Raw genomic sequence first — 27015 nt, forward strand, 5'->3', positions numbered from 1 at the left:
TGTAGTCCCTGGACCAGCTGGAGCAGCTTGCTCTGCTCTGCTCAGCTGGGAGGCGGGAAACAGACTGAAACTTCCCGCCCACTCAGCTGCTGGGAGTGCTGAGGCCACACACACCCAGTTCAGTTGGAGCTCTCAGAAGCACCTGGTGAGCTCACAGCCACTCAGAAGGATAAAGGGCAGCCCCCTGGGCTTCCTGCAGCCCGCGTACTTCTTAGCCTCTGTCTCCTTTGTCTCTTCTACCACTGCAACTCCCCTGGCCAACTCCTGTTTGCTCCCCCTCTCCACTCGCTCTTGTCGCTCTCTCTCTGGGAGCTGCCTTGCTGCTGTATTCCCTGGACCAGCTGGAGCAGCTAGCTCTGCTCTGCTCAGCTGGGAGGCGGGAAACAGACTGAAGCTTCCCGCCCACTCAGCTGCTGGGAGTGCTCAGGCCACACACACCCAGTTCAGTTGGAGCTCTCAGAAGCACCTGGTGAGCTCACAGCCACTCAGAAGGATAAAGGGCAGCCCCCTGGGATTCGTGCAGCCCGTGTACCTCTTAACCTCTGTCTCCTTTGTCTCTTTTGTCTCTTCTACCACTCCAACTCCCCTAGCCAACTCCTGTTTGCTCCCCATATCCGCTCGCTCTGGTCACTTGCTCTCTGGGAGCTTGCTTGCTGCTGTAGTCCCTGGACCAGCTGGAGCAGCTTGCTCTGCTCTGCTCTGCTCAGCTGGGAGGAGGGAAACAGACTGAAGCTTCCCGCCCACTCAGCTGCTGGGAGTGCTCAGGCTACACACACCCAGTTTAGTTGGAGCTCTCAGAAGCACCTGGTGAGCTCACAGCCACTCAGAAGGATAAAGGGCAGCCGCCTGGGCATCCTGCAGCCCGCGTACATCATAGCCTCTGTCTCCTTTATCTCCTTTGTCTCTTCTACCACTGCAACTCCCCTGGCCAACTCCTGTTTGCTCCCCCTGTCCACTCGCTCTGGTCGCTCGCTCTCTGGGAGCTTGCTTGCTGCTGTAGTCCCTGGACCAGGTGCAGCAGCTAGCTCTGCTCTGCTCAGCTGGGAGGCGGGAAACAGACTGAAGCTTCCCGCCCACTCAGCTGCTGGGAGTGCTCAGGCCACACACACCCAGTTCAGTTGGAGCTCTCAGAAGCACCTGGTGAGGTCACAGCCACTCAGAAGGATAAAGGGCAGCCCCCTGGGCTTCCTGCAGCCTGCATACTTCTTAGCCTCTGTCTCCTTTGTCTCTTCTACCACTGCAACTCCCCTGGCCAACTCCTGTTTGCTCACCCTGTCCGCTCGCTCTGGTCGCTCGCTCTCTGGGACCTTGCTTGCTGCTGTAGTCCCTGGACCAGCTGGAGCAGCTTGCTCTGCTCTGCTCTGCTCTGCTCAGCTGGGAGGCGGGAAACAGACTGAAGCTTCCCGCCCACTCAGCTGCTGGGAGTGTTCAGGCCACACACACCCAGTTCAGTTGGAGCTCTCAGAAGCACCTGGTGAGCTCACAGCCACTCAGAAGGATAAAGGGCAGCCCCCTGGGCTTCCTGCAGCCCGCGTACCTCTTAGCCTCTGTCTCCTTTGTCTCCTTTGTCTCTTCTACCACTGCAACTCCCCTGGCCAACTCCTTTTTGCTCCCCCTGTCCGCTCGCTCTGGTCGCTCGCTCTCTGGGAGCTTGCTTGCTGCTGTAGTCCCTGAACAAGCTGGAACAGCTTGCTCTGCTCTGCTCTGCTCAGCTGGGAGACGGGAAATAATCTGAAGCTTCCCGCCCACTCAGCTGCTGGGAGTGTTCAGGCCACACACACCCAGTTCAGTTGGAGCTCTCAGAAGCACCTGGTGAGCTCACAGCCACTCAGAAGGATAAAGGGCAGCCCCCTGGGCTTCCTGCAGCCCGCGTACCTCTTAGCCTCTGTCTCCTTTCTCTACTTTGTCTCTTCTACCACTGCAACTCCCCTGGCCAACTTCTGTTTGCTCCCCCTGTCCGCTCGCTCTCTGGGAGCTTGCTTGCTGCTGTAGTCCCTGGACCAGCTGGAGCAGCTTGCTCTGCTCTGCTCTCCTCAGCTGTGAGACGGGAAATAGTCTGAAGCTTCCCGCCCACTCAGCTGCTGGGAGTGTTCAGGCCACACACACCCAGTTCAGTTGGAGCTCTCAGAAGCACCTGGTGAGCTCACAGCCACTCAGAAGGTTAAAGGGCAGCCCCCTGGGCTTCCTGCAGCCTGCGTACCTGTTAGCCTCTGTCTCCTTTGTCTCCTTTGTCTCTTCTACCAGTGCAACTCCCCTGGCCAACTCCTGCTTGCTCCCCCTGTCCGCTCGCTCTGGTCGCTCGCTCTCTGGGAGCCTGCTTGCTGCTGTAGTCCCTGGACCAGCTGGAGCAGCTTGCTCTGCTCTGCTCAGCTGGGAGGCGGGAAACAGACTGAAGCTTCCCGCCCACTCAGCTGCTGGGAGTGCTCAGGCTACACACACCCAGTTCAGTTGGAGCTCTCAGAAGCACCTGGTGAGCTCACAGCCACTCAGAAGGATAAAGGGCAGCCCCCTGGGCTTCCTGCAGCCCGCGTACTTCTTAGCCTATGTCTCCTTTGTCTCTTCTACCACTGCAACTCCCCTGGCCAACCTCTGTTTGCTCCCCCTGTCCGCTCGCTCTGGTTGCTTGCTCTCTGGGAGCCTGCTTGCTGCTGTAGTCCCTGGACCAGCTGGAGCAGCTTGCTCTGCTCTGCTCTGCTCTGCTCAGCTGGGAGGCGGGAAACAGATTGAAGCTTCCCGCCCACTCAGGTGCTGGCAGTACTCAGGCCACACACACCCAGTTCAGTTGGAGCTCTCGGAAACACCTGGTGAGGTCACAGCGACTCAGAAGGATAAAGGGCGGCCCCCTGGGCTTCCTGCAGCCTGCGTACCTCTTAGCCCCTGGCTCCTTTGTCTCCTTTGTCTCTTCTACCACTCCAACTCCCCTGGCCAACTCCTGTTTGCTCCCCCTGTCTGCGCGCTCTGGTCGCTCGCTCTCTGGGAGCTTGCTTGCTGCTGTAGTCCCTGGACCAGCTGGAGCAGCTTGCTCTGCTCTGCTCTGCTCTGCTCAGCTGGGAGGCGGGAAACAGACTGAAGCTTCCCGCCCACTCAGGTGCTGGGAGTGGTCAGGCCACACACACCCAGTTCAGTTGGAGCTCTCAGAAGCACCTGGTGAGCTCACAGCCACTCAGAAGGGTACAGGGCAGCCCCCTGGGCTTCCTGCAGCCCGCGTACCTCTTAGCCTCTGTCTCCTTTGTCTCCTTTGTCTCTTCTACCACTGCAACTCCCCTGGCCAACTCCTGTTTGCTCCCCCTGTCCGCTTGCTCTGGTCGTTCGCTCTCTGGGAGCTTGCTTGCTGCTGTAGTCCCTGGAGCAGCTGGAGCAGCTAGCTCTGCTCTGCTCAGCTGGGAGGCGGGAAACAGACTGAAGCTTCCCGCCCACTCAGCTGCTGGGAGTGCTCAGGCCACACACACCCAGTTCAGTTGGAGCTCTCAGAAGCACCTGGTGAGCTCACAGCCGCTCAGAAGGATAAAGGGCAGCCCCCTGGGCTTCCTGCAGCCCGCGTACATCTTAGCCTCTGTCTCCTTTGTCTCCTTTGTCTCTTCTACCACTGCAACTCCCCTGGCCAACTCCTGTTTGCTCCCACTCTCCACTCGCTCTTGTCGCTCTCTCTCTGGGAGCTTGCTTGCTGCTGTAGTCCCTGGACCAGCTGGAGCAGCTAGCTCTGCTCTGCTCAGCTGGGAGGCGGGAAACAGACTGAAGCTTCCCGCCCACTCAGCTGCTGGGAGTGCTCAGGCCACACACACCCAGTTCAGTTGTACCTCTCAGAAGCACCTGGTGAGCTCACAGCCACTCAGAAGGATAAAGGGCAGCCCCCTGGGCTTCCTGCAGCCCGCGTACCTCTTAGCCTCTGTCTCCTTTGTCTCCTTTGTCTCTTCTACCACTGCAACTCCCCTGGCCAACTCCTGTTTGCTCCCCCTGTCCGCTCGCTCTGGTCGCTCGCTCTCTGGGAGCTTGCTTGCTGCTGTAGTCCCTGGACCAGCTGGAGCAGCTAGCTCTGCTCTGCTCAGCTGGGAGGCGGGAAACAGACTGAAACTTCCCGCCCACTCAGCTGCTGGGAGTGCTGAGGCCACACACACCCAGTTCAGTTGGAGCTCTCAGAAGCACCTGGTGAGCTCACAGCCACTCAGAAGGATAAAGGGCAGCCCCCTGGGCTTCCTGCAGCCCGCGTACTTCTTAGCCTCTGTCTCCTTTGTCTCTTCTACCACTGCAACTCCCCTGGCCAACTCCTGTTTGCTCCCCCTCTCCACTCGCTCTTGTCGCTCTCTCTCTGGGAGCTGGCTTGCTGCTGTATTCCCTGGACCAGCTGGAGCAGCTAGCTCTGCTCCGCTCAGCTGGGAGGCGGGAAACAGACTGAAGCTTCCCGCCCACTCAGCTGCTGGGAGTGCTCAGGCCACACACACCCAGTTCAGTTGGAGCTCTCAGAAGCACCTGGTGAGCTCACAGCCACTCAGAAGGATAAAGGGCAGCCCCCTGGGATTCGTGCAGCCCGTGTACCTCTTAACCTCTGTCTCCTTTGTCTCTTTTGTCTCTTCTACCACTCCAACTCCCCTAGCCAACTCCTGTTTGCTCCCCATATCCGCTCGCTCTGGTCACTTGCTCTCTGGGAGCTTGCTTGCTGCTGTAGTCCCTGGACCAGCTGGAGCAGCTTGCTCTGCTCTGCTCTGCTCAGCTGGGAGGAGGGAAACAGACTGAAGCTTCCCGCCCACTCAGCTGCTGGGAGTGCTCAGGCTACACACACCCAGTTTAGTTGGAGCTCTCAGAAGCACCTGGTGAGCTCACAGCCACTCAGAAGGATAAAGGGCAGCCGCCTGGGCATCCTGCAGCCCGCGTACATCATAGCCTCTGTCTCCTTTATCTCCTTTGTCTCTTCTACCACTGCAACTCCCCTGGCCAACTCCTGTTTGCTCCCCCTGTCCGCTCGCTCTGGTCGCTCGCTCTCTGGGAGCTTGCTTGCTGCTGTAGTCCCTGGACCAGGTGCAGCAGCTAGCTCTGCTCTGCTCAGCTGGGAGGCGGGAAACAGACTGAAGCTTCCCGCCCACTCAGCTGCTGGGAGTGCTCAGGCCACACACACCCAGTTCAGTTGGAGCTCTCAGAAGCACCTGGTGAGGTCACAGCCACTCAGAAGGATAAAGGGCAGCCCCCTGGGCTTCCTGCAGCCTGCATACTTCTTAGCCTCTGTCTCCTTTGTCTCTTCTACCACTGCAACTCCCCTGGCCAACTCCTGTTTGCTCGCCCTGTCCGCTCGCTCTGGTCGCTCGCTCTCTGGGACCTTGCTTGCTGCTGTAGTCCCTGGACCAGCTGGAGCAGCTTCCTCTGCTCTGCTCTGCTCTGCTCTGCTCAGCTGGGAGGCGGGAAACAGACTGAAGCTTCCCGCCCACTCAGCTGCTGGGAGTGTTCAGGCCACACACACCCAGTTCAGTTGGAGCTCTCAGAAGCACCTGGTGAGCTCACAGCCACTCAGAAGGATAAAGGGCAGCCCCCTGGGCTTCCTGCAGCCCGCGTACCTCTTAGCCTCTGTCTCCTTTGTCTCCTTTGTCTCTTCTACCACTGCAACTCCCCTGGCCAACTCCTTTTTGCTCCCCCTGTCCGCTCGCTCTGGTCGCTCGCTCTCTGGGAGCTTGCTTGCTGCTGTAGTCCCTGAACAAGCTGGAACAGCTTGCTCTGCTCTGCTCTGCTCAGCTGGGAGACGGGAAATAATCTGAAGCTTCCCGCCCACTCAGCTGCTGGGAGTGTTCAGGCCACACACACCCAGTTCAGTTGGAGCTCTCAGAAGCACCTGGTGAGCTCACAGCCACTCAGAAGGATAAAGGGCAGCCCCCTGGGCTTCCTGCAGCCCGCGTACCTCTTAGCCTCTGTCTCCTTTCTCTACTTTGTCTCTTCTACCACTGCAACTCCCCTGGCCACCTCCTGTTTTCTCCTCCTGTCCGCTCGCTCTGGTCGCTTGCTCTCTGGAAGCTTGCTTGCTGCTGTAGTCCCTGAACCAGCTGGAACAGCTTGCTCTGCTCTGCTCTCCTCAGCTGAGAGACGGGAAATAGTCTGAAGCTTCCCGCCCACTCAGCTGCTGGGAGTGTTCAGGCCACACACACCCAGTTCAGTTGGAGCTCTCAGAAGCACCTGGTGAGCTCACAGCCACTCAGAAGGTTAAAGGGCAGCCCCCTGGGCTTCCTGCAGCCTGCGTACCTGTTAGCCTCTGTGTCTTTTGTCTCCTTTGTCTCTTCTACCACTGCAACTCCCCTGGCCAACTTCTGTTTGCTCCCCCTGTCCGCTCGCTCTCTGGGAGCTTGCTTGCTGCTGTAGTCCCTGGACCAGCTGGAGCAGCTTGCTCTGCTCTGCTCTCCTCAGCTGTGAGACGGGAAATAGTCTGAAGCTTCCCGCCCACTCAGCTGCTGGGAGTGTTCAGGCCACACACACCCAGTTCAGTTGGAGCTCTCAGAAGCACCTGGTGAGCTCACAGCCACTCAGAAGGTTAAAGGGCAGCCCCCTGGGCTTCCTGCAGCCTGCGTACCTGTTAGCCTCTGTCTCCTTTGTCTCCTTTGTCTCTTCTACCAGTGCAACTCCCCTGGCCAACTCCTGCTTGCTCCCCCTGTCCGCTCGCTCTCTGGGAGCCTGCTTGCTGCTGTAGTCCCTGGACCAGCTGGAGCAGCTTGCTCTGCTCTGCTCAGCTGGGAGGCGGGAAACAGACTGAAGCTTCCCGCCCACTCAGCTGCTGGGAGTGCTCAGGCTACACACACCCAGTTCAGTTGGAGCTCTCAGAAGCACCTGGTGAGCTCACAGCCACTCAGAAGGATAAAGGGCAGCCCCCTGGGCTTCCTGCAGCCCGCGTACTTCTTAGCCTATGTCTCCTTTGTCTCTTCTACCACTGCAACTCCCCTGGCCAACTCCTGTTTGCTCCCCCTGTCCGCTCGCTCTGGTTGCTCGCTCTCTGGGAGCCTGCTTGCTGCTGTAGTCCCTGGACCAGCTGGAGCAGCTTGCTCTGCTCTGCTCTGCTCTGCTCAGCTGGGAGGCGGGAAACAGATTGAAGCTTCCCGCCCACTCAGGTGCTGGGAGTACTCAGGCCACACACACCCAGTTCAGTTGGAGCTCTCGGAAACACCTGGTGAGGTCACAGCGACTCAGAAGGATAAAGGGCGGCCCCCTGGGCTTCCTGCAGCCTGCGTACCTCTTAGCCCCTGGCTCCTTTGTCTCCTTTGTCTCTTCTACCACTCCAACTCCCCTGGCCAACTCCTGTTTGCTCCCCCTGTCTGCGCGCTCTGGTCGCTCGCTCTCTGGGAGCTTGCTTGCTGCTGTAGTCCCTGGAGCAGCTGGAGCAGCTTGCTCTGCTCTGCTCTTCTCTGCTCAGCTGGGAGGCGGGAAACAGACTGAAGCTTCCCGCCCACTCAGCTGCTGGGAGTGCTCAGGCCACACACACCCAGTTCAGTTGGAGCTCTCAGAAGCACCTGGTGAGCTCACAGCCGCTCAGAAGGATAAAGGGCAGCCCCCTGGGCTTCCTGCAGCCCGCGTACATCTTAGCCTCTGTCTCCTTTGTCTCCTTTGTCTCTTCTACCACTGCAACTCCCCTGGCCAACTCCTGTTTGCTCCCACTCTCCACTCGCTCTTGTCGCTCTCTCTCTGGGAGCTTGCTTGCTGCTGTAGTCCCTGGACCAGCTGGAGCAGCTAGCTCTGCTCTGCTCAGCTGGGAGGCGGGAAACAGACTGAAGCTTCCCGCCCACTCAGCTGCTGGGAGTGCTCAGGCCACACACACCCAGTTCAGTTGTACCTCTCAGAAGCACCTGGTGAGCTCACAGCCACTCAGAAGGATAAAGGGCAGCCCCCTGGGCTTCCTGCAGCCCGCGTACCTCTTAGCCTCTGTCTCCTTTGTCTCCTTTGTCTCTTCTACCACTGCAACTCCCCTGGCCAACTCCTGTTTGCTCCCCCTGTCCGCTCGCTCTGGTCGCTCGCTCTCTGGGAGCTTGCTTGCTGCTGTAGTCCCTGGACCAGCTGGAGCAGCTTGCTCTGCTCTGCTCAGCTGGGAGGCGGGAAACAGACTGAAACTTCCCGCCCACTCAGCTGCTGGGAGTGCTGAGGCCACACACACCCAGTTCAGTTGGAGCTCTCAGAAGCACCTGGTGAGCTCACAGCCACTCAGAAGGATAAAGGGCAGCCCCCTGGGCTTCCTGCAGCCCGCGTACTTCTTAGCCTCTGTCTCCTTTGTCTCTTCTACCACTGCAACTCCCCTGGCCAACTCCTGTTTGCTCCCCCTCTCCACTCGCTCTTGTCGCTCTCTCTCTGGGAGCTGGCTTGCTGCTGTATTCCCTGGACCAGCTGGAGCAGCTAGCTCTGCTCTGCTCAGCTGGGAGGCGGGAAACAGACTGAAGCTTCCCTCCCACTCAGCTGCTGGGAGTGCTCAGGCCACACACACCCAGTTCAGTTGGAGCTCTCAGAAGCACCTGGTGAGCTCACAGCCACTCAGAAGGATAAAGGGCAGCCCCCTGGGATTCGTGCAGCCCGTGTACCTCTTAACCTCTGTCTCCTTTGTCTCTTTTGTCTCTTCTACCACTCCAACTCCCCTAGCCAACTCCTGTTTGCTCCCCATATCCGCTCGCTCTGGTCACTTGCTCTCTGGGAGCTTGCTTGCTGCTGTAGTCCCTGGACCAGCTGGAGCAGCTTGCTCTGCTCTGCTCTGCTCAGCTGGGAGGAGGGAAACAGACTGAAGCTTCCCGCCCACTCAGCTGCTGGGAGTGCTCAGGCTACACACACCCAGTTTAGTTGGAGCTCTCAGAAGCACCTGGTGAGCTCACAGCCACTCAGAAGGATAAAGGGCAGCCGCCTGGGCATCCTGCAGCCCGCGTACATCATAGCCTCTGTCTCCTTTATCTCCTTTGTCTCTTCTACCACTGCAACTCCCCTGGCCAACTCCTGTTTGCTCCCCCTGTCCGCTCGCTCTGGTCGCTCGCTCTCTGGGAGCTTGCTTGCTGCTGTAGTCCCTGGACCAGGTGCAGCAGCTAGCTCTGCTCTGCTCAGCTGGGAGGCGGGAAACAGACTGAAGCTTCCCGCCCACTCAGCTGCTGGGAGTGCTCAGGCCACACACACCCAGTTCAGTTGGAGCTCTCAGAAGCACCTGGTGAGGTCACAGCCACTCAGAAGGATAAAGGGCAGCCCCCTGGGCTTCCTGCAGCCTGCATACTTCTTAGCCTCTGTCTCCTTTGTCTCTTCTACCACTGCAACTCCCCTGGCCAACTCCTGTTTGCTCGCCCTGTCCGCTCGCTCTGGTCGCTCGCTCTCTGGGACCTTGCTTGCTGCTGTAGTCCCTGGACCAGCTGGAGCAGCTTGCTCTGCTCTGCTCTGCTCAGCTGGGAGGCGGGAAACGGACTGAAGCTTCCCGCCCACTCAGCTGCTGGGAGTGTTCAGGCCACACACACCCAGTTCAGTTGGAGCTCTCAGAAGCACCTGGTGAGCTCACAGCCACTCAGAAGGATAAAGGGCAGCCGCCTGGGCTTCCTGCAGCCCGCGTACATCATAGCCTCTGTCTCCTTTGTCTCCTTTGTCTCTTCTACCACTGCAACTCCCCTGGCCAACTCCTTTTTGCTCCCCCTGTCTGCTCGCTCTGGTCGCTCGCTCTCTGGGAGCTTGCTTGCTGCTGTAGTCCCTGAACCAGCTGGAACAGCTTGCTCTGCTCTGCTCTGCTCAGCTGGGAGACGGGAAATAATCTGAAGCTTCCCGCCCACTCAGCTGCTGGGAGTGTTCAGGCCACACACACCCAGTTCAGTTGGAGCTCTCAGAAGCACCTGGTGAGCTCACAGCCACTCAGAAGGATAAAGGGCAGCCCCCTGGGCTTCCTGCAGCCCGCGTACCGCTTAGCCTCTGTCTCCTTTGTCTACTTTGTCTCTTCTACCACTGCAACTCCCCTGGCCACCTCCTGTTTTCTCCTCCTGTCCGCTCGCTCTGGTCGCTTGCTCTCTGGAAGCTTGCTTGCTGCTGTAGTCCCTGAACCAGCTGGAACAGCTTGCTCTGCTCTGCTCTCCTCAGCTGGGACACGGAAAATAGTCTGAAGCTTCCCGCCCACTCAGCTGCTGGGAGTGTTCAGGCCACACACACCCAGTTCAATTGGAGCTCTCAGAAGCACCTGGTGAGCTCACAGCCACTCAGAAGGTTAAAGGGCAGCCCCCTGGGCTTCCTGCAGCCTGCGTACCTGTTAGCCTCTGTGTCTTTTGTCTCCTTTGTCTCTTCTACCACTGCAACTCCCCTGGCCAACTTCTGTTTGCTCCCCCTGTCCGCTCGCTCTCTGGGAGCTTGCTTGCTGCTGTAGTCCCTGGACCAGCTGGAGCAGCTTGCTCTGCTCTGCTCTCCTCAGCTGTGAGACGGGAAATAGTCTGAAGCTTCCCGCCCACTCAGCTGCTGGGAGTGTTCAGGCCACACACACCCAGTTCAGTTGGAGCTCTCAGAAGCACCTGGTGAGCTCACAGCCACTCAGAAGGTTAAAGGGCAGCCCCCTGGGCTTCCTGCAGCCTGCGTACCTGTTAGCCTCTGTGTCTTTTGTCTCCTTTGTCTCTTCTACCACTGCAACTCCCCTGGCCAACTTCTGTTTGCTCCCCCTGTCCGCTCGCTCTCTGGGAGCTTGCTTGCTGCTGTAGTCCCTGGACCAGCTGGAGCAGCTTGCTCTGCTCTGCTCTCCTCAGCTGTGAGACGGGAAATAGTCTGAAGCTTCCCGCCCACTCAGCTGCTGGGAGTGTTCAGGCCACACACACCCAGTTCAGTTGGAGCTCTCAGAAGCACCTGGTGAGCTCACAGCCACTCAGAAGGTTAAAGGGCAGCCCCCTGGGCTTCCTGCAGCCTGCGTACCTGTTAGCCTCTGTCTCCTTTGTCTCCTTTGTCTCTTCTACCAGTGCAACTCCCCTGGCCAACTCCTGCTTGCTCCCCCTGTCCGCTCGCTCTCTGGGAGCCTGCTTGCTGCTGTAGTCCCTGGACCAGCTGGAGCAGCTTGCTCTGCTCTCCTCAGCTGGGAGGCGGGAAACAGACTGAAGCTTCCCGCCCACTCAGCTGCTGGGAGTGCTCAGGCTACACACACCCAGTTCAGTTGGAGCTCTCAGAAGCACCTGGTGAGCTCACAGCCACTCAGAAGGATAAAGGGCAGCCCCCTGGGCTTCCTGCAGCCCGCGTACTTCTTAGCCTATGTCTCCTTTGTCTCTTCTACCACTGCAACTCCCCTGGCCAACTCCTGTTTGCTCCCCCTGTCCGCTCGCTCTGGTTGCTCGCTCTCTGGGAGCCTGCTTGCTGCTGTAGTCCCTGGACCAGCTGGAGCAGCTTGCTCTGCTCTGCTCTGCTCTGCTCAGCTGGGAGGCGGGAAACAGACTGAAGCTTCCCGCCCACTCAGGTGCTGGGAGTGGTCAGGCCACACACACCCAGTTCAGTTGGAGCTCTCAGAAGCACCTGGTGAGCTCACAGCCACTCAGAAGGGTACAGGGCAGCCCCCTGGGCTTCCTGCAGCCCGCGTACCTCTTAGCCTCTGTCTCCTTTGTCTCCTTTGTCTCTTCTACCACTGCAACTCCCCTGGCCAACTCCTGTTTGCTCCCCCTGTCCGCTTGCTCTGGTCGTTCGCTCTCTGGGAGCTTGCTTGCTGCTGTAGTCCCTGGAGCAGCTGGAGCAGCTAGCTCTGCTCTGCTCAGCTGGGAGGCGGGAAACAGACTGAAGCTTCCCGCCCACTCAGCTGCTGGGAGTGGTCAGGCCACACACACCCAGTTCAGTTGGAGCTCTCAGAAGCACCTGGTGAGCTCACAGCCGCTCAGAAGGATAAAGGGCAGCCCCCTGGGCTTCCTGCAGCCCGCGTACATCTTAGCCTCTGTCTCCTTTGTCTCCTTTGTCTCTTCTACCACTGCAACTCCCCTGGCCAACTCCTGTTTGCTCCCACTCTCCACTCGCTCTTGTCGCTCTCTCTCTGGGAGCTTGCTTGCTGCTGTAGTCCCTGGACCAGCTGGAGCAGCTAGCTCTGCTCTGCTCAGCTGGGAGGCGGGAAACAGACTGAAGCTTCCCGCCCACTCAGCTGCTGGGAGTGCTCAGGCCACACACACCCAGTTCAGTTGTACCTCTCAGAAGCACCTGGTGAGCTCACAGCCACTCAGAAGGATAAAGGGCAGCCCCCTGGGCTTCCTGCAGCCCGCGTACCTCTTAGCCTCTGTCTCCTTTGTCTCCTTTGTCTCTTCTACCACTGCAACTCCCCTGGCCAACTCCTGTTTGCTCCCCCTGTCCGCTCGCTCTGGTCGCTCGCTCTCTGGGAGCTTGCTTGCTGCTGTAGTCCCTGGACCAGCTGGAGCAGCTTGCTCTGCTCTGCTCAGCTGGGAGGCGGGAAACAGACTGAAACTTCCCGCCCACTCAGCTGCTGGGAGTGCTGAGGCCACACACACCCAGTTCAGTTGGAGCTCTCAGAAGCACCTGGTGAGCTCACAGCCACTCAGAAGGATAAAGGGCAGCCCCCTGGGCTTCCTGCAGCCCGCGTACTTCTTAGCCTCTGTCTCCTTTGTCTCTTCTACCACTGCAACTCCCCTGGCCAACTCCTGTTTGCTCCCCCTCTCCACTCGCTCTTGTCGCTCTCTCTCTGGGAGCTGCCTTGCTGCTGTATTCCCTGGACCAGCTGGAGCAGCTAGCTCTGCTCTGCTCAGCTGGGAGGCGGGAAACAGACTGAAGCTTCCCGCCCACTCAGCTGCTGGGAGTGCTCAGGCCACACACACCCAGTTCAGTTGGAGCTCTCAGAAGCACCTGGTGAGCTCACAGCCACTCAGAAGGATAAAGGGCAGCCCCCTGGGATTCGTGCAGCCCGTGTACCTCTTAACCTCTGTCTCCTTTGTCTCTTTTGTCTCTTCTACCACTCCAACTCCCCTAGCCAACTCCTGTTTGCTCCCCATATCCGCTCGCTCTGGTCACTTGCTCTCTGGGAGCTTGCTTGCTGCTGTAGTCCCTGGACCAGCTGGAGCAGCTTGCTCTGCTCTGCTCTGCTCAGCTGGGAGGAGGGAAACAGACTGAAGCTTCCCGCCCACTCAGCTGCTGGGAGTGCTCAGGCTACACACACCCAGTTTAGTTGGAGCTCTCAGAAGCACCTGGTGAGCTCACAGCCACTCAGAAGGATAAAGGGCAGCCGCCTGGGCATCCTGCAGCCCGCGTACATCATAGCCTCTGTCTCCTTTATCTCCTTTGTCTCTTCTACCACTGCAACTCCCCTGGCCAACTCCTGTTTGCTCCCCCTGTCCACTCGCTCTGGTCGCTCGCTCTCTGGGAGCTTGCTTGCTGCTGTAGTCCCTGGACCAGGTGCAGCAGCTAGCTCTGCTCTGCTCAGCTGGGAGGCGGGAAACAGACTGAAGCTTCCCGCCCACTCAGCTGCTGGGAGTGCTCAGGCCACACACACCCAGTTCAGTTGGAGCTCTCAGAAGCACCTGGTGAGGTCACAGCCACTCAGAAGGATAAAGGGCAGCCCCCTGGGCTTCCTGCAGCCTGCATACTTCTTAGCCTCTGTCTCCTTTGTCTCTTCTACCACTGCAACTCCCCTGGCCAACTCCTGTTTGCTCACCCTGTCCGCTCGCTCTGGTCGCTCGCTCTCTGGGACCTTGCTTGCTGCTGTAGTCCCTGGACCAGCTGGAGCAGCTTGCTCTGCTCTGCTCTGCTCTGCTCAGCTGGGAGGCGGGAAACAGACTGAAGCTTCCCGCCCACTCAGCTGCTGGGAGTGTTCAGGCCACACACACCCAGTTCAGTTGGAGCTCTCAGAAGCACCTGGTGAGCTCACAGCCACTCAGAAGGATAAAGGGCAGCCCCCTGGGCTTCCTGCAGCCCGCGTACCTCTTAGCCTCTGTCTCCTTTGTCTCCTTTGTCTCTTCTACCACTGCAACTCCCCTGGCCAACTCCTTTTTGCTCCCCCTGTCCGCTCGCTCTGGTCGCTCGCTCTCTGGGAGCTTGCTTGCTGCTGTAGTCCCTGAACAAGCTGGAACAGCTTGCTCTGCTCTGCTCTGCTCAGCTGGGAGACGGGAAATAATCTGAAGCTTCCCGCCCACTCAGCTGCTGGGAGTGTTCAGGCCACACACACCCAGTTCAGTTGGAGCTCTCAGAAGCACCTGGTGAGCTCACAGCCACTCAGAAGGATAAAGGGCAGCCCCCTGGGCTTCCTGCAGCCCGCGTACCTCTTAGCCTCTGTCTCCTTTCTCTACTTTGTCTCTTCTACCACTGCAACTCCCCTGGCCAACTTCTGTTTGCTCCCCCTGTCCGCTCGCTCTCTGGGAGCTTGCTTGCTGCTGTAGTCCCTGGACCAGCTGGAGCAGCTTGCTCTGCTCTGCTCTCCTCAGCTGTGAGACGGGAAATAGTCTGAAGCTTCCCGCCCACTCAGCTGCTGGGAGTGTTCAGGCCACACACACCCAGTTCAGTTGGAGCTCTCAGAAGCACCTGGTGAGCTCACAGCCACTCAGAAGGTTAAAGGGCAGCCCCCTGGGCTTCCTGCAGCCTGCGTACCTGTTAGCCTCTGTCTCCTTTGTCTCCTTTGTCTCTTCTACCAGTGCAACTCCCCTGGCCAACTCCTGCTTGCTCCCCCTGTCCGCTCGCTCTGGTCGCTCGCTCTCTGGGAGCCTGCTTGCTGCTGTAGTCCCTGGACCAGCTGGAGCAGCTTGCTCTGCTCTGCTCAGCTGGGAGGCGGGAAACAGACTGAAGCTTCCCGCCCACTCAGCTGCTGGGAGTGCTCAGGCTACACACACCCAGTTCAGTTGGAGCTCTCAGAAGCACCTGGTGAGCTCACAGCCACTCAGAAGGATAAAGGGCAGCCCCCTGGGCTTCCTGCAGCCCGCGTACTTCTTAGCCTATGTCTCCTTTGTCTCTTCTACCACTGCAACTCCCCTGGCCAACCTCTGTTTGCTCCCCCTGTCCGCTCGCTCTGGTTGCTTGCTCTCTGGGAGCCTGCTTGCTGCTGTAGTCCCTGGACCAGCTGGAGCAGCTTGCTCTGCTCTGCTCTGCTCTGCTCAGCTGGGAGGCGGGAAACAGATTGAAGCTTCCCGCCCACTCAGGTGCTGGCAGTACTCAGGCCACACACACCCAGTTCAGTTGGAGCTCTCGGAAACACCTGGTGAGGTCACAGCGACTCAGAAGGATAAAGGGCGGCCCCCTGGGCTTCCTGCAGCCTGCGTACCTCTTAGCCCCTGGCTCCTTTGTCTCCTTTGTCTCTTCTACCACTCCAACTCCCCTGGCCAACTCCTGTTTGCTCCCCCTGTCTGCGCGCTCTGGTCGCTCGCTCTCTGGGAGCTTGCTTGCTGCTGTAGTCCCTGGACCAGCTGGAGCAGCTTGCTCTGCTCTGCTCTGCTCTGCTCAGCTGGGAGGCGGGAAACAGACTGAAGCTTCCCGCCCACTCAGGTGCTGGGAGTGGTCAGGCCACACACACCCAGTTCAGTTGGAGCTCTCAGAAGCACCTGGTGAGCTCACAGCCACTCAGAAGGGTACAGGGCAGCCCCCTGGGCTTCCTGCAGCCCGCGTACCTCTTAGCCTCTGTCTCCTTTGTCTCCTTTGTCTCTTCTACCACTGCAACTCCCCTGGCCAACTCCTGTTTGCTCCCCCTGTCCGCTTGCTCTGGTCGTTCGCTCTCTGGGAGCTTGCTTGCTGCTGTAGTCCCTGGAGCAGCTGGAGCAGCTAGCTCTGCTCTGCTCAGCTGGGAGGCGGGAAACAGACTGAAGCTTCCCGCCCACTCAGCTGCTGGGAGTGCTCAGGCCACACACACCCAGTTCAGTTGGAGCTCTCAGAAGCACCTGGTGAGCTCACAGCCGCTCAGAAGGATAAAGGGCAGCCCCCTGGGCTTCCTGCAGCCCGCGTACATCTTAGCCTCTGTCTCCTTTGTCTCCTTTGTCTCTTCTACCACTGCAACTCCCCTGGCCAACTCCTGTTTGCTCCCACTCTCCACTCGCTCTTGTCGCTCTCTCTCTGGGAGCTTGCTTGCTGCTGTAGTCCCTGGACCAGCTGGAGCAGCTAGCTCTGCTCTGCTCAGCTGGGAGGCGGGAAACAGACTGAAGCTTCCCGCCCACTCAGCTGCTGGGAGTGCTCAGGCCACACACACCCAGTTCAGTTGTACCTCTCAGAAGCACCTGGTGAGCTCACAGCCACTCAGAAGGATAAAGGGCAGCCCCCTGGGCTTCCTGCAGCCCGCGTACCTCTTAGCCTCTGTCTCCTTTGTCTCCTTTGTCTCTTCTACCACTGCAACTCCCCTGGCCAACTCCTGTTTGCTCCCCCTGTCCGCTCGCTCTGGTCGCTCGCTCTCTGGGAGCTTGCTTGCTGCTGTAGTCCCTGGACCAGCTGGAGCAGCTAGCTCTGCTCTGCTCAGCTGGGAGGCGGGAAACAGACTGAAACTTCCCGCCCACTCAGCTGCTGGGAGTGCTGAGGCCACACACACCCAGTTCAGTTGGAGCTCTCAGAAGCACCTGGTGAGCTCACAGCCACTCAGAAGGATAAAGGGCAGCCCCCTGGGCTTCCTGCAGCCCGCGTACTTCTTAGCCTCTGTCTCCTTTGTCTCTTCTACCACTGCAACTCCCCTGGCCAACTCCTGTTTGCTCCCCCTCTCCACTCGCTCTTGTCGCTCTCTCTCTGGGAGCTGGCTTGCTGCTGTATTCCCTGGACCAGCTGGAGCAGCTAGCTCTGCTCCGCTCAGCTGGGAGGCGGGAAACAGACTGAAGCTTCCCGCCCACTCAGCTGCTGGGAGTGCTCAGGCCACACACACCCAGTTCAGTTGGAGCTCTCAGAAGCACCTGGTGAGCTCACAGCCACTCAGAAGGATAAAGGGCAGCCCCCTGGGATTCGTGCAGCCCGTGTACCTCTTAACCTCTGTCTCCTTTGTCTCTTTTGTCTCTTCTACCACTCCAACTCCCCTAGCCAACTCCTGTTTGCTCCCCATATCCGCTCGCTCTGGTCACTTGCTCTCTGGGAGCTTGCTTGCTGCTGTAGTCCCTGGACCAGCTGGAGCAGCTTGCTCTGCTCTGCTCTGCTCAGCTGGGAGGAGGGAAACAGACTGAAGCTTCCCGCCCACTCAGCTGCTGGGAGTGCTCAGGCTACACACACCCAGTTTAGTTGGAGCTCTCAGAAGCACCTGGTGAGCTCACAGCCACTCAGAAGGATAAAGGGCAGCCGCCTGGGCATCCTGCAGCCCGCGTACATCATAGCCTCTGTCTCCTTTATCTCCTTTGTCTCTTCTACCACTGCAACTCCCCTGGCCAACTCCTGTTTGCTCCCCCTGTCCGCTCGCTCTGGTCGCTCGCTCTCTGGGAGCTTGCTTGCTGCTGTAGTCCCTGGACCAGGTGCAGCAGCTAGCTCTGCTCTGCTCAGCTGGGAGGCGGGAAACAGACTGAAGCTTCCCGCCCACTCAGCTGCTGGGAGTGCTCAGGCCACACACACCCAGTTCAGTTGGAGCTCTCAGAAGCACCTGGTGAGGTCACAGCCACTCAGAAGGATAAAGGGCAGCCCCCTGGGCTTCCTGCAGCCTGCATACTTCTTAGCCTCTGTCTCCTTTGTCTCTTCTACCACTGCAACTCCCCTGGCCAACTCCTGTTTGCTCGCCCTGTCCGCTCGCTCTGGTCGCTCGCTCTCTGGGACCTTGCTTGCTGCTGTAGTCCCTGGACCAGCTGGAGCAGCTTCCTCTGCTCTGCTCTGCTCTGCTCTGCTCAGCTGGGAGGCGGGAAACAGACTGAAGCTTCCCGCCCACTCAGCTGCTGGGAGTGTTCAGGCCACACACACCCAGTTCAGTTGGAGCTCTCAGAAGCACCTGGTGAGCTCACAGCCACTCAGAAGGATAAAGGGCAGCCCCCTGGGCTTCCTGCAGCCCGCGTACCTCTTAGCCTCTGTCTCCTTTGTCTCCTTTGTCTCTTCTACCACTGCAACTCCCCTGGCCAACTCCTTTTTGCTCCCCCTGTCCGCTCGCTCTGGTCGCTCGCTCTCTGGGAGCTTGCTTGCTGCTGTAGTCCCTGAACAAGCTGGAACAGCTTGCTCTGCTCTGCTCTGCTCAGCTGGGAGACGGGAAATAATCTGAAGCTTCCCGCCCACTCAGCTGCTGGGAGTGTTCAGGCCACACACACCCAGTTCAGTTGGAGCTCTCAGAAGCACCTGGTGAGCTCACAGCCACTCAGAAGGATAAAGGGCAGCCCCCTGGGCTTCCTGCAGCCCGCGTACCTCTTAGCCTCTGTCTCCTTTCTCTACTTTGTCTCTTCTACCACTGCAACTCCCCTGGCCACCTCCTGTTTTCTCCTCCTGTCCGCTCGCTCTGGTCGCTTGCTCTCTGGAAGCTTGCTTGCTGCTGTAGTCCCTGAACCAGCTGGAACAGCTTGCTCTGCTCTGCTCTCCTCAGCTGAGAGACGGGAAATAGTCTGAAGCTTCCCGCCCACTCAGCTGCTGGGAGTGTTCAGGCCACACACACCCAGTTCAGTTGGAGCTCTCAGAAGCACCTGGTGAGCTCACAGCCACTCAGAAGGTTAAAGGGCAGCCCCCTGGGCTTCCTGCAGCCTGCGTACCTGTTAGCCTCTGTGTCTTTTGTCTCCTTTGTCTCTTCTACCACTGCAACTCCCCTGGCCAACTTCTGTTTGCTCCCCCTGTCCGCTCGCTCTCTGGGAGCTTGCTTGCTGCTGTAGTCCCTGGACCAGCTGGAGCAGCTTGCTCTGCTCTGCTCTCCTCAGCTGTGAGACGGGAAATAGTCTGAAGCTTCCCGCCCACTCAGCTGCTGGGAGTGTTCAGGCCACACACACCCAGTTCAGTTGGAGCTCTCAGAAGCACCTGGTGAGCTCACAGCCACTCAGAAGGTTAAAGGGCAGCCCCCTGGGCTTCCTGCAGCCTGCGTACCTGTTAGCCTCTGTCTCCTTTGTCTCCTTTGTCTCTTCTACCAGTGCAACTCCCCTGGCCAACTCCTGCTTGCTCCCCCTGTCCGCTCGCTCTCTGGGAGCCTGCTTGCTGCTGTAGTCCCTGGACCAGCTGGAGCAGCTTGCTCTGCTCTGCTCAGCTGGGAGGCGGGAAACAGACTGAAGCTTCCCGCCCACTCAGCTGCTGGGAGTGCTCAGGCTACACACACCCAGTTCAGTTGGAGCTCTCAGAAGCACCTGGTGAGCTCACAGCCACTCAGAAGGATAAAGGGCAGCCCCCTGGGCTTCCTGCAGCCCGCGTACTTCTTAGCCTATGTCTCCTTTGTCTCTTCTACCACTGCAACTCCCCTGGCCAACTCCTGTTTGCTCCCCCTGTCCGCTCGCTCTGGTTGCTCGCTCTCTGGGAGCCTGCTTGCTGCTGTAGTCCCTGGACCAGCTGGAGCAGCTTGCTCTGCTCTGCTCTGCTCTGCTCAGCTGGGAGGCGGGAAACAGATTGAAGCTTCCCGCCCACTCAGGTGCTGGGAGTACTCAGGCCACACACACCCAGTTCAGTTGGAGCTCTCGGAAACACCTGGTGAGGTCACAGCGACTCAGAAGGATAAAGGGCGGCCCCCTGGGCTTCCTGCAGCCTGCGTACCTCTTAGCCCCTGGCTCCTTTGTCTCCTTTGTCTCTTCTACCACTCCAACTCCCCTGGCCAACTCCTGTTTGCTCCCCCTGTCTGCGCGCTCTGGTCGCTCGCTCTCTGGGAGCTTGCTTGCTGCTGTAGTCCCTGGAGCAGCTGGAGCAGCTTGCTCTGCTCTGCTCTTCTCTGCTCAGCTGGGAGGCGGGAAACAGACTGAAGCTTCCCGCCCACTCAGCTGCTGGGAGTGCTCAGGCCACACACACCCAGTTCAGTTGGAGCTCTCAGAAGCACCTGGTGAGCTCACAGCCGCTCAGAAGGATAAAGGGCAGCCCCCTGGGCTTCCTGCAGCCCGCGTACATCTTAGCCTCTGTCTCCTTTGTCTCCTTTGTCTCTTCTACCACTGCAACTCCCCTGGCCAACTCCTGTTTGCTCCCACTCTCCACTCGCTCTTGTCGCTCTCTCTCTGGGAGCTTGCTTGCTGCTGTAGTCCCTGGACCAGCTGGAGCAGCTAGCTCTGCTCTGCTCAGCTGGGAGGCGGGAAACAGACTGAAGCTTCCCGCCCACTCAGCTGCTGGGAGTGCTCAGGCCACACACACCCAGTTCAGTTGTACCTCTCAGAAGCACCTGGTGAGCTCACAGCCACTCAGAAGGATAAAGGGCAGCCCCCTGGGCTTCCTGCAGCCCGCGTACCTCTTAGCCTCTGTCTCCTTTGTCTCCTTTGTCTCTTCTACCACTGCAACTCCCCTGGCCAACTCCTGTTTGCTCCCCCTGTCCGCTCGCTCTGGTCGCTCGCTCTCTGGGAGCTTGCTTGCTGCTGTAGTCCCTGGACCAGCTGGAGCAGCTTGCTCTGCTCTGCTCAGCTGGGAGGCGGGAAACAGACTGAAACTTCCCGCCCACTCAGCTGCTGGGAGTGCTGAGGCCACACACACCCAGTTCAGTTGGAGCTCTCAGAAGCACCTGGTGAGCTCACAGCCACTCAGAAGGATAAAGGGCAGCCCCCTGGGCTTCCTGCAGCCCGCGTACTTCTTAGCCTCTGTCTCCTTTGTCTCTTCTACCACTGCAACTCCCCTGGCCAACTCCTGTTTGCTCCCCCTCTCCACTCGCTCTTGTCGCTCTCTCTCTGGGAGCTGGCTTGCTGCTGTATTCCCTGGACCAGCTGGAGCAGCTAGCTCTGCTCTGCTCAGCTGGGAGGCGGGAAACAGACTGAAGCTTCCCTCCCACTCAGCTGCTGGGAGTGCTCAGGCCACACACACCCAGTTCAGTTGGAGCTCTCAGAAGCACCTGGTGAGCTCACAGCCACTCAGAAGGATAAAGGGCAGCCCCCTGGGATTCGTGCAGCCCGTGTACCTCTTAACCTCTGTCTCCTTTGTCTCTTTTGTCTCTTCTACCACTCCAACTCCCCTAGCCAACTCCTGTTTGCTCCCCATATCCGCTCGCTCTGGTCACTTGCTCTCTGGGAGCTTGCTTGCTGCTGTAGTCCCTGGACCAGCTGGAGCAGCTTGCTCTGCTCTGCTCTGCTCAGCTGGGAGGAGGGAAACAGACTGAAGCTTCCCGCCCACTCAGCTGCTGGGAGTGCTCAGGCTACACACACCCAGTTTAGTTGGAGCTCTCAGAAGCACCTGGTGAGCTCACAGCCACTCAGAAGGATAAAGGGCAGCCGCCTGGGCATCCTGCAGCCCGCGTACATCATAGCCTCTGTCTCCTTTATCTCCTTTGTCTCTTCTACCACTGCAACTCCCCTGGCCAACTCCTGTTTGCTCCCCCTGTCCGCTCGCTCTGGTCGCTCGCTCTCTGGGAGCTTGCTTGCTGCTGTAGTCCCTGGACCAGGTGCAGCAGCTAGCTCTGCTCTGCTCAGCTGGGAGGCGGGAAACAGACTGAAGCTTCCCGCCCACTCAGCTGCTGGGAGTGCTCAGGCCACACACACCCAGTTCAGTTGGAGCTCTCAGAAGCACCTGGTGAGGTCACAGCCACTCAGAAGGATAAAGGGCAGCCCCCTGGGCTTCCTGCAGCCTGCATACTTCTTAGCCTCTGTCTCCTTTGTCTCTTCTACCACTGCAACTCCCCTGGCCAACTCCTGTTTGCTCGCCCTGTCCGCTCGCTCTGGTCGCTCGCTCTCTGGGACCTTGCTTGCTGCTGTAGTCCCTGGACCAGCTGGAGCAGCTTGCTCTGCTCTGCTCTGCTCAGCTGGGAGGCGGGAAACGGACTGAAGCTTCCCGCCCACTCAGCTGCTGGGAGTGTTCAGGCCACACACACCCAGTTCAGTTGGAGCTCTCAGAAGCACCTGGTGAGCTCACAGCCACTCAGAAGGATAAAGGGCAGCCGCCTGGGCTTCCTGCAGCCCGCGTACATCATAGCCTCTGTCTCCTTTGTCTCCTTTGTCTCTTCTACCACTGCAACTCCCCTGGCCAACTCCTTTTTGCTCCCCCTGTCTGCTCGCTCTGGTCGCTCGCTCTCTGGGAGCTTGCTTGCTGCTGTAGTCCCTGAACCAGCTGGAACAGCTTGCTCTGCTCTGCTCTGCTCAGCTGGGAGACGGGAAATAATCTGAAGCTTCCCGCCCACTCAGCTGCTGGGAGTGTTCAGGCCACACACACCCAGTTCAGTTGGAGCTCTCAGAAGCACCTGGTGAGCTCACAGCCACTCAGAAGGATAAAGGGCAGCCCCCTGGGCTTCCTGCAGCCCGCGTACCGCTTAGCCTCTGTCTCCTTTGTCTACTTTGTCTCTTCTACCACTGCAACTCCCCTGGCCACCTCCTGTTTTCTCCTCCTGTCCGCTCGCTCTGGTCGCTTGCTCTCTGGAAGCTTGCTTGCTGCTGTAGTCCCTGAACCAGCTGGAACAGCTTGCTCTGCTCTGCTCTCCTCAGCTGGGACACGGAAAATAGTCTGAAGCTTCCCGCCCACTCAGCTGCTGGGAGTGTTCAGGCCACACACACCCAGTTCAATTGGAGCTCTCAGAAGCACCTGGTGAGCTCACAGCCACTCAGAAGGTTAAAGGGCAGCCCCCTGGGCTTCCTGCAGCCTGCGTACCTGTTAGCCTCTGTGTCTTTTGTCTCCTTTGTCTCTTCTACCACTGCAACTCCCCTGGCCAACTTCTGTTTGCTCCCCCTGTCCGCTCGCTCTCTGGGAGCTTGCTTGCTGCTGTAGTCCCTGGACCAGCTGGAGCAGCTTGCTCTGCTCTGCTCTCCTCAGCTGTGAGACGGGAAATAGTCTGAAGCTTCCCGCCCACTCAGCTGCTGGGAGTGTTCAGGCCACACACACCCAGTTCAGTTGGAGCTCTCAGAAGCACCTGGTGAGCTCACAGCCACTCAGAAGGTTAAAGGGCAGCCCCCTGGGCTTCCTGCAGCCTGCGTACCTGTTAGCCTCTGTCTCCTTTGTCTCCTTTGTCTCTTCTACCAGTGCAACTCCCCTGGCCAACTCCTGCTTGCTCGCCCTGTCCGCTCGCTCTGGTCGCTCGCTCTCTGGGAGCCTGCTTGCTGCTGTAGTCCCTGGACCAGCTGGAGCAGCTTGCTCTGCTCTGCTCAGCTGGGAGGCGGGAAACAGACTGAAGCTTCCCGCCCACTCAGCTGCTGGGAGTGCTCAGGCTACACACACCCAGTTCAGTTGGAGCTCTCAGAAGCACCTGGTGAGCTCACAGCCACTCAGAAGGATAAAGGGCAGCCCCCTGGGCTTCCTGCAGCCCGCGTACTTCTTAGCCTATGTCTCCTTTGTCTCTTCTACCACTGCAACTCCCCTGGCCAACCTCTGTTTGCTCCCCCTGTCCGCTCGCTCTGGTTGCTCGCTCTCTGGGAGCCTGCTTGCTGCTGTAGTCCCTGGACCAGCTGGAGCAGCTTGCTCTGCTCTGCTCTGCTCTGCTCAGCTGGGAGGCGGGAAACAGATTGAAGCTTCCCGCTCACTCAGGTGCTGGGAGTACTCAGGCCACACACACCCAGTTCAGTTGGAGCTCTCGGAAACACCTGGTGAGGTCACAGCGACTCAGAAGGATAAAGGGCGGCCCCCTGGGCTTCCTGCAGCCTGCGTACCTCTTAGCCCCTGGCTCCTTTGTCTCCTTTGTCTCTTCTACCACTCCAACTCCCCTGGCCAACTCCTGTTTGCTCCCCCTGTCTGCGCGCTCTGGTCGCTCGCTCTCTGGGAGCTTGCTTGCTGCTGTAGTCCCTGGACCAGCTGGAACAGCTTGATCTGCTCTGCTCTTCTCTGCTCAGCTGGGAGGCGGGAAACAGACTGAAGCTTCCCGCCCACTCAGGTGCTGGGAGTGGTCAGGCCACACACACCCAGTTCAGTTGGAGCTCTCAGAAGCACCTGGTGAGCTCACAGCCACTCAGAAGGGTACAGGGCAGCCCCCTGGGCTTCCTGCAGCCCGCGTACCTCTTAGCCTCTGTCTCCTTTGTCTCCTTTGTCTCTTCTACCACTGCAACTCCCCTGGCCAACTCCTGTTTGCTCCCCCTGTCCACTTGCTCTGGTCGTTCGCTCTCTGGGAGCTTGCTTGCTGCTGTAGTCCCTGGAGCAGCTGGAGCAGCTAGCTCTGCTCTGCTCAGCTGGGAGGCGGGAAACAGACTGAAGCTTCCCGCCCACTCAGCTGCTGGGAGTGCTCAGGCCACACACACCCAGTTCAGTTGTACCTCTCAGAAGCACCTGGTGAGCTCACAGCCACTCAGAAGGATAAAGGGCAGCCCCCTGGGCTTCCTGCAGCCCGCGTACCTCTTAGCCTCTGTCTCCTTTGTCTCCTTTGTCTCTTCTACCACTGCAACTCCCCTGGCCAACTCCTGTTTGCTCCCCCTGTCCGCTCGCTCTGGTCGCTCGCTCTCTGGGAGCTTGCTTGCTGCTGTAGTCCCTGGACCAGCTGGAGCAGCTTGCTCTGCTCTGCTCAGCTGGGAGGCGGGAAACAGACTGAAACTTCCCGCCCACTCAGCTGCTTGGAGTGCTCAGGCCACACACACCCAGTTCAGTTGGAGCTCTCAGAAGCACCTGGTGAGCTCACAGCCACTCAGAAGGATGAAGGGCAGCCGCCTGGGCATCCTGCAGCCTGCGTACATCATAGCCTCTGTCTCCTTTGTCTCCTTTGTCTCTTCTACCACTGCAACTCCCCTGGCCAACTCCTGTTTGCTCCCCCTGTCCGCTCGCTCTGGTCGCTCGCTCTCTGAGAGCTTGCTTGCTGCTGTATTCCCTGGACCAGGTGCAGCAGCTAGCTCTGCTCTGCTCAGCTGGGAGGCGGGAAACAGACTGAAGCTTCCCGCCCACTCAGCTGCTGGGAGTGCTCAGGCCACACACACCCAGTTCAGTTGGAGCTCTCAGAAGCACCTGGTGAGCTCACAGCCACTCAGAAGGATAAACGGCAGCCCCCTGGGCTTCCTGCAGCCCGCATACTTCTTAGCCTCTGTCTCCTTTGTCTCTTCTACCACTGCAACTCCCCTGGCCAACTCCTGTTTGCTCCCCCTGTCCGCTCGCTCTGGTCGCTCGCTCTCTGGGAGCTTGCTTGCTGCTGTAGTCCCTGGACCAGCTGGAGCAGCTTGCTCTGCTCTGCTCTGCTCAGCTGGGAGGCGGGAAACAGACTGAAGCTTCCCGCCCACTCAGCTGCTGGGAGTGGTCAGGCCACACACACCCAGTTCAGTTGGAGCTCTCAGAAGCACCTGGTGAGCTCACAGCCACTCAGAAGGGTACAGGGCAGCCCCCTGGGCTTCCTGCAGCCCGCGTAACTCTTAGCCTCTGTCTCCCTTGTCTCCTTTGTCTCTTCTACCACTCCAACTCCCCTAGCCAACTCCTGTTTGCTCCCCATATCCGCTCGCTCTGGTCACTTGCTCTCTGGGAGCTGGCTTGCTGCTGTAGTCCCTGGACCAGCTGGAGCAGCTTGCTCTGCTCTGCTCTGCTCAGCTGGGAGGAGGGAAACAGACTGAAGCTTCCCGCCCACTCAGCTGCTGGGAGTGCTCAGGCTACACACACCCAGTTCAGTTGGAGCTCTCAGAAACACCTGGTGAGCTCACAGCCACTCAGAAGGATAAAGGGCAGCCGCCTGGGCATCCTGCAGCCCGCGTACATCATAGCCTCTGTCTCCTTTGTCTCCTTTGTCTCTTCTACCACTGCAACTCCCCTGGCCAACTCCTGTTTGCTCCCCCTGTCCGCTCGCTCTGGTCGCTCGCTCTCTGGGAGCTTGCTTGCTGCTGTAGTCCCTGGACCAGGTGCAGCAGCTAGCTCTCCTCTGCTCAGCTGGGAGGCGGGAAACAGACTGAAGCTTCCCGCCCACTCAGCTGCTGGGAGTGCTCAGGCCACACACACCCAGTTCAGTTGTACCTCTCAGAAGCACCTGGTGAGCTCACAGCCACTCAGAAGGATAAAGGGCAGCCCCCTGGGCTTCCTGCAGCCCGCGTACCTCTTAGCCTCTGTCTCCTTTGTCTCCTTTGTCTCTTCTACCACTGCAACTCCCCTGGCCAACTCCTGTTTGCTCCCCCTGTCCGCTCGCTCTGGTCGCTCGCTCTCTGGGAGCTTGCTTGCTGCTGTAGTCCCTGGACCAGCTGGAGCAGCTTGCTCTGCTCTGCTCAGCTGGGAGGCGGGAAACAGACTGAAACTTCCCGCCCACTCAGCTGCTTGGAGTGCTCAGGCCACACACACCCAGTTCAGTTGGAGCTCTCAGAAGCACCTGGTGAGCTCACAGCCACTCAGAAGGATAAAGGGCAGCCGCCTGGGCATCCTGCAGCCCGCGTACATCATAGCCTCTGTCTCCTTTGTCTCCTTTGTCTCTTCTACCACTGCAACTCCCCTGGCCAACTCCTGTTTGCTCCCCCTGTCCGCTCGCTCTGGTCGCTCGCTCTCTAAGAGCTTGCTTGCTGCTGTATTCCCTGGACCAGGTGCAGCAGCTAGCTCTGCTCTGCTCAGCTGGGAGGCGGGAAACAGACTGAAGCTTCCCGCCCACTCAGCTGCTGGGAGTGCTCAGGCCACACACACCCAGTTCAGTTGGAGCTCTCAGAAGCACCTGGTGAGCTCACAGCCACTCAGAAGGATAAACGGCAGCCCCCTGGGCTTCCTGCAGCCTGCATACTTCTTAGCCTCTGTCTCCTTTGTCTCTTCTACCACTGCAACTCCCCTGGCCAACTCCTGTTTGCTCCCCCTGTCCGCTCGCTCTGGTCGCTCGCTCTCTGGGAGCTTGCTTGCTGCTGTCGTCCCTGGACCAGCTGGAGCAGCTTGCTCTGCTCTGCTCTGCTCAGCTGGGAGGCGGGAAACAGACTGAAGCTTCCCGCCCACTCAGCTGCTGGGAGTGGTCAGGCCACACACACCCAGTTCAGTTGGAGCTCTCAGAAGCACCTGGTGAGCTCACAGCCACTCAGAAGGGTACAGGGCAGCCCCCTGGGCTTCCTGCAGCCCGCGTAACTCTTAGCCTCTGTCTCCCTTGTCTCCTTTGTCTCTTCTACCACTGCAACTCCCCTGGCCAACTCCTGTTTGCTCCCCCTGTCCGCTTGCTCTGGTCGTTCGCTCTCTGGGAGCTTGCTTGCTGCTGTAGTCCCTGGACCAGCTGGAGCAGCTAGCTCTGCTCTGCTCAGCTGGGAG

The sequence above is a fragment of the Heloderma suspectum genome, chromosome 2, assembly GCF_057233095.1.
Source record: "Heloderma suspectum isolate Gila_16-S chromosome 2, 16-S_ref, whole genome shotgun sequence".
Classification (NCBI taxonomy): Eukaryota; Metazoa; Chordata; class Lepidosauria; order Squamata; family Helodermatidae; genus Heloderma; species Heloderma suspectum.